This window comes from Babylonia areolata, chromosome 9, assembly GCF_041734735.1.
Source record: "Babylonia areolata isolate BAREFJ2019XMU chromosome 9, ASM4173473v1, whole genome shotgun sequence".
NCBI lineage: Eukaryota > Metazoa > Mollusca > Gastropoda > Neogastropoda > Buccinidae > Babylonia > Babylonia areolata.
This window is the reverse complement of record NC_134884.1, coordinates 28206749-28214248: the sequence shown is the minus strand read 5'-3', so window position 1 is coordinate 28214248 and position 7500 is coordinate 28206749.

Genomic DNA, 7500 nt, shown 5'->3' with positions numbered 1-7500 from the left:
ATCATCCACCTCATCTTTCAAGTTTGGTTGTTTTGGGGTGTTTTTTTTTTAATCTTCTGTATAATCTGTTTTTTTTGTCTGTTTTTTTCACCTTCTGCATCATCTTCAACACACCTTCCATCTTACCTATCACGTCATTTCTTTTTCTTTCTTTTTTTTTTCCCACTTTGATTGATTGATTGATTGATTGATATGGATACTTATATAGCGCCTATCCTCGGTCCGAGACCAAGCTCTAAGCGCTTTACAAACACGGGGTCATTTACACAACAGGCTGCCTACCTGGGTAGAGCCGACTGACGGCTGCCATTGGGCGCTCATCATTCGTTTCCTGTGTCATTCAATCAGATTTCAGGCACGCACACATGCACACTCAGACAAACATATAACATTTTACGTGTATGACCGTTTTGTTTATTTACCCCGCCCTGTAGGCAGCCATACTCCGTTTTCGGTGATGCGCATGCTGGGTATGTTCTTGTTTCCATAACCCACCGAACGCTGACATGGATTACAGGATCTTTAACGTGCGTATTTGATCTTCTGCGTGCGTACACACACGAGGGGGGGATTCAGGCACTGGCAGGTCTGCACATATGTTGACTGGGAGATCGGAAAAATCTCCACCCTTTACCCACCAGGCGCCGTCACCGAGATTCGAACCCCGGACCCTCAGATTGAAAGTCCAACGCTTTAACCATTCGGCTATTGCGCCCGTCTGTGTCATTTTCCACACATTTTCCATTTTAATCCACATTTTGTAATTTTTCTTCTCATTATCTGCCTCACACCTTCCATCTCATCTCTCACGTCATTTTCCACACATTTTCCAGTCTAAGATATCACGTCATTTTCCTTCTTCGCCATCTTCCACACGACTTCCATCTTATCTATCACGTCATTTTCTTCTTTTTCACCTTCTGCCTCATCACGTCTTTTCACGTGCATCGTCCAGCCACTTTACACCTTACGTTACCTCTGATCTTTCAGCCATCTTCCACCCATTTTACACCTTGCCTTACATCTGATCTTCCAGCCATCTTCCACCCATTTTACACCTTACCTTACCTCTGATCTTTCAGCCATCTTTCACTCATTTTACACCTTACATCTGATCTTTCAGCCATCGTCCACCCATTTTACACCTTACCTTACATCTGATCTTCCAGCCATCTTCCACCCATTTCACACCTTACCTCTGATCTTTCAGCCATCTTTCACCCATTTTACACCTTACATCTGATCTTTCAGCCATCTTGCACTCATTTTACATTGTATCTTAATCTGATGTTTCAACCATCTTCACCTATTTCACATCTTATCTTCACCTATTTCACATCTTATCTTCCATCCAATCTTTCAGCCATCTTCTACTCACTTTACACCTTGCCTTAATCTGATCCTTCCACCCATTCTACACCTTACTTAACATCTGACCCTTCAGCCATATTCCAGACATTTTACACCTTATCTTACCTCTGATCTTTCAGCCATATTCCAGACATTTTACACCTTATCTTACCTCTGATCTTTCAGCCATATTCCAGACATTTTACACCTTATCTTACCTCTGATCTTTCAGCCATATTCCAGACATTTTACACCTTATCTTACCTCTGATCTTTCAGCCATATTCCAGACATTTTACACCTTATCTTACCTCTGATCTTTCAGCCATATTCCAGACATTTTACACCTTATCTTACCTCTGATCTTTCAGCCATATTCCAGCCATTTTACACCTTATCTTACCTCTGATCTTTCAGCCATATTCCAGCCATTTTACGCCTTATCGTACCACTGATCTTTAAGCCATCTTCCATTCGTTTTACATTGTATCTTAATCTGATGCTTCAGCCATCTTCACCTGTTTTACAATCTTATCTTCTATCTGATCTTCCAGCCATCTTCCACCCATTTTGCACCTTGCCTCACATGTGATCTTCCAGCCATCTTCCACCCATTTTACACCTTACCTTACATCTGATCTTCCAGCCATCTTCCACCCATTTTACACCTTACCTTACATCCGAGCGTTTAGCCATCTTCCACCCATTTTACACCTTACCTTGCATCTGATCTTCCAGCCATCTTCCACCCATTTCACACCTTACCTTACATCTGATCTTCCAGCCATCTTCCACCCATTTCACACCTTACCTTACATCTGATCTTCCAGCCATCTTCCACCCATTTCACACCTTACCTTACATCTGATCTTCCAGCCATCTTCCACCCATTTTCGCCTTATCTTACCTCTGATCTTTAAACCATCTTCCATTCGTTTTACATTGTATCTTAATCTGATGCTTCAGCCATCTTCACCTATTTTACAATCTTATCTTCTATCTGATCTTCCAGCCATCTTCCACCCATTTTACACCTTGCCTCACATGTGATCTTCCAGCCATCTTCCACCCATTTTACACCTTGCCTCACATCTGATCTTCCAGCCATCTTCCACCCATTTTACACCTTACCTTACATCTGATCTTTCAGCCATCTTCCACCCATTTCACACCTTACCTTACATCTGATCTTTAAGCCGTCTTCCACTCATTTTACACCTTACCTTGCATCTGATCTTCCAGCCATCTTCCACCCATTTTACGCCTCATCTTACCTCTGATCTTTAAGGCATCTTCCATTCGTTTTACATTGTGTCTTAATCTGATGCTTCAGCCATCTTCACCTGTTTTATAATCTTATCTTCTATCGGAACTTCCAGCAATCTTCCACCCATTTCACATCTTACCTTACATCTAATCTTTCAGCCATCTTCCACTCCTCTTACCCGTCAACAGTTTTATTTTTATTCTTCTTCTCTCATTCCAAACCTCGTTTGACATTTCGTCTTCCACCCTCATATCTTACGACTCGTTTTAAAGCTTCTCTTCAGCCTACCCTCATGTGACACCTCATCTGCCGCCTCCTTTTTACGCTTAGTCTTCCACTGATCTTCCGTATCGGCTATTGGCTCATGTCCTCTGAGGTGGACGATTTCTTCCAGTGGAGTTGGGGGTCGGAAGGGGGGGGGGAGGGGTTGGGGGAGGGGGGGGGGGGGAAGTGGGGAGGATGTTGCGTGTCGTAAATTGGAAGACTTCCTCGTGTTGTGAGTTGTTTATCAGGACTCGCTGTTTGGGTCGTGTGTGTGTGTGTGTGTGTGTGTGTGTGTGTGTGTTTGCGTGTGTGTGTGTGTGTGTGTGTGTGTGTGTGTGTGTGTGTGTGTGTGTGTGTGTGTGTGTGTGTGTGCAGCCATGTATCTACGTATGCAGCTGGGTATGACGCATGTTTGTATGCATGCATACAGTGTGTCTGTCTGTCGGTCTGTTTGTCTGTCTATCTGTCTGTGTGTTCGTGTTTGTGTGTGTGAGAATGTGTGTGTGTGAATGGAGCCAACGTGCGTGTATGTGTGTACATGTCGGTCAGTCTGTTTGTGTTTCAGTCTGTGTCAGTGTATCTTTCAGTATTTTAATGTGAAAATTGTGTGTGTGTGTGTGTGTGTGTGTGTGTGTGTGTGTGTGTGTGTGTGTGTGTGCGGGCCATTACGCATGCGTGCAACGAGCAGTTCTGTGTGTGTGTGTGTGTGTGTGTGTGTGTGTCGTTGACGGGGAGGCGATGCGGGGGCGTGAGGGGGGCGGCATAGCATAAACACACTTGGTCCTCTTGAGTACGCCAACCGAAGAGGAAAGAGGAAGATGGTTTCTGCACCTTCACACGAAAAGCGAAGATGGCATCATATAGCACTCGACACAATGACCCAGTCTCTGTGGAAGCAATGCTTCTTTCCCTTGCAAGGAAGTGTTCGTCTTGAATGAAAAGGAAATGAGAGAAGAAAGTAAAAAAAAAATAAAAAAAAAGAAAAAGAAAGAAAAGAAAAGGAGCGAAACGAATGAGGAAATAAGGAAGGCAGAAAGAAAGGAAAGGAGGGAAGTAAGGAAGGAAGGGGAGGGAAGGAAAGAAGGAAGGAAAAAAGAAAGGGAGGAAGAGGAGGAAGAGAGAAAGAAAGGAAGGAATGGAGGAATGGAATGAAGACAGAAAGGAAGGCAGAAAGATAGGAAGGAAGGAAGTGAAGGGAAGGAAAAAAGAAAGAAAGGGGAAAGAGGGAACTGAGGAAGGAGCGAAGGAAGGAAGAGGGAAAGGAAGAATGAAAGAAAGGGAGGAGGAAAGAAAAAAAAAGAAAACTGGGGGCAATGGAGGATGGAACGAAGGAAGGATGGAGGGAAGGAAAAATGAAAGAAAAGATGTTCAAAAAAAAAAAAAAAAGAGAGAGAAGGAAGGAAGAAATGGAGGAAGGGAAGGAAGGATGACAGAAAATCTTATTGATGAGGAGCATGTTGGCGTTCACTTGTGGACAGTCTATGGGTCATGCAATGGTACTGTTATCACTTCTGCTGGTGGTGTCGTTGTCATGACTACTATCTTTGTTGGGGGCGCCTCTTACTACTACTCTCCTTCTTGTTCTTGTTCTTGTTCTTCTTCTTCTTCTGCCACTTCTTCTTCTGTTAATGTAAAATCACATTTCTTCAGGGTCGTGTTCTCTTTTTTTTTTCTCTCCCCCTTCTTCTTCTTCATTCTCTCTCTCTCTCTCTCTCTCTCTCTCTCTCTCTCTCTCTCTCTCTCTCTCTCTCTCTCTCTCCCTTTCACTTTCAGTCTCTCTCTCTCCTCTCTCTCCCCCCCTCTCTCTCTCCTCTCTTTCCCCCCTCTCTCTCCCCTCTCCCCCCTCTCTCTCTTTCAACCCCACTCCGCTCCTATCTATTTTGTCTCTCTCTGTCTGTCTGTCTGTCTGTCTGTCCGTCTCTCTCTCTCTTTCTATCCCCCCCCTTCTCTCTCTCTCCCAACCCAACTTCGCTCCCATATATTCTGTCTCTGTCTGTCTCTATCTCTCTTTCTTTTTACCTCTCTTTCTCTTTAAGTTTCCTGCTTTTAAGTGAGCCGCCCTGCTTCCTGGCAAGAGAGAGACAGACAGACAGACAGTCAGGCAGACAGAGACAGAGATACAAAGATGCATAGAGAGAGACGGAAATCATATTTCATAGGTAGAGATGTAACACATTCCTCTCAGCACCCCCCCCCCCCCCCGCCCCCCTCTCCCCCCTCTCCCCCCTCCCTCCTCACTGACGCAGTGTAATACAACAAGGCTGTTAAAAGACACACTGTCACAAATTCCCCCCCCCCCCCCCCACCCAGCTACTTGTCGAAAAGAGTATTTCAACTTCCGCATTTTTTTCATCACTTCCGGTCGGTACAGGAAAGAGCTGTACCAAAATCTCGCCTGCCCGCGCACCACACTCTCACACATCAACGCACGGGTGTGTGTGTGTGGGGGGGGGGGGGGGGGGTGGGGGGGGGGGGGAGGGGGTGCATGCAAACGCCTACATGTCACGCCCACGTACATACATTGGCTGTGGCACAATTTATAGAGAGAGAGTTAGAGGGGAGTGTGGGGGCGAAAAAGGGGGGGTGGAGGGGGGGGCGGAGGGGGGAGGGGAATCGGAGTGCTTCAGGATGCAATTAAAAAAACTATGAAGATAAGTGCTCTTTCAACAAAGTTTAGAACGTAATTTGGGAATCCCGTTTTCTTCTGGAAATGACGACGTTTAAGCATGACTAAGCATTGGGTGGAGGGAAAAAACGTTGAAGACGATACTCAGTAAAAAAAAAATAAAATAAAAAAAAAAAATAAATAAATAAGTACATAAATAAATAAATAAATAAACCAACAAAAAAACAACAACAACCAGAAAAACAACAATGAAACAAACAAACAGTAGAACGAAAAATTTTAACGACAAAAAAAACACTCTATTAACTCTCTCCATACGAACGGCGAAAGAGACGACGTTAACAGCGTTTCACCCCAATTACCATCATCAAAATATTGCAAGCGGAAGGCTCTTATACTGAAGACGTGAATGTTGACAAAGAATACCACAATTCTGACGACGGAAGCTAAAGGTTGGGTCATTCAGACACCCACTGGACATCCGAGGGGTCTGTGTAGAGGAGAAGAGAGGACTGGCCGTACTGAGTGAGTTAAAAACAAATCGCATTTAACAGCCATTACCGGAAAGCGTCGAATGAATAAAATGAAACACATGCAACAAATTCTAAAAGAAACTGGAAGATAACAGTTATTGATAACGCCCATCTTAAAATCTCCTTGTGGTACAAGCAGAATTCCAAATGAATGTGATTCCAGTTGATGAGCTGTGAATTCCCCATTAACTACGCTGCATTGTAGAAGTGGGGTTTTATCCATGACTAGTTCGCCCATCAGTTTAGACAGGCATACTCCATTGTTGTTGCTGTTGTTGTTGTGTGTATATTGTTGGGGTTTTTGTTTGTTTGTTTCTTTCTTTCTTTGGGGGTTTTTTTTGTTTGTTTGATTTTTTTGGGGGTGGGGAGTGATTTTGGGGGTTGGGTTGTTTTGCTTGTTTGTTTTTTTTGGTGGGTGGAGTATATTTTCGTTTCCATGACCAATCGAAACCTCAGGTAAATAACACACAGGAAAACGGAAGGTTACATCCAGTAACAACCTTCCAAAACAGAAGGTAAGAAGCTTCACCCGAAGAACCCATGCCTTGATAGGTTTCGGTTTGGAGGAGAAGAAGAAGAAGAAGAAAAGAAATGCCATATGAACCTTTTTTTTTTTTTTTTTTTCATTTTCTTTCTTTTTTGTTTGGGGAGGGAGGGGGGCGCAGGCAGAGGTGGTTGGAGGGGCTAGGGCGTATCGGTATCATCCACCTTTCAGAACTGGAGCTCCGTGGCAAAATCGGTCAAGCGCTGGACGTCTGACCCAGTAGTATTCACCAGTGCTCAGAGTTCGAAGCCCCGTTTCGGCGTTGTGTCGTGTCCAAGGGAATAGGTACTTTACTCCGATTTTTCCTCACTCCATCCTGGTGTGTGATTGGACAGGTACATCTGACTCCGGTTGGGGAAAAGATAGTGGAGTGATGGCTCAGCCGCCGATGTTTCCTCCACTAGACCATGAGTGGTGGTCTGGACGCTACTCATTCGGATGAGACGATAAACCGAGGTCGCGTGTACTAGCATGCACTTAGCGTACGTAAAAGAACCCACGGCAACAAAAGGGTTGTTCCTGGCAAAATTCTGTAGAAAAATCCACTTCGATAGGAAGATTAATTGAAACTGCACACAGGAAAAAATACACACAAAAATAATTGGGGTGGCGCTGTAGTTTAGCGACACGCTCTCCCTTGGGGAGAGCAGCCCGAATTTCACACAGAGAAATCTGTTGTGATCAAAAGAGAAATACAAATACAGAGAGAAAAGGAGCGACAGAAGAAGAGAGCTGAACTCGGGCGTCCAATGCTGAGCCCTGGAAACAGTGAGTAAGACTTTCGCTGCCTCCTGTTAATGGCCATGAAAGGTGATGGGATTTTTCACCTTAACATTTAACTTTTTTTTCCTGAACAATAATTCTGCATACTGAGCAGAAACAGCCGGGTTGCTACCATCGTTTTTTTGTTGTTCCAG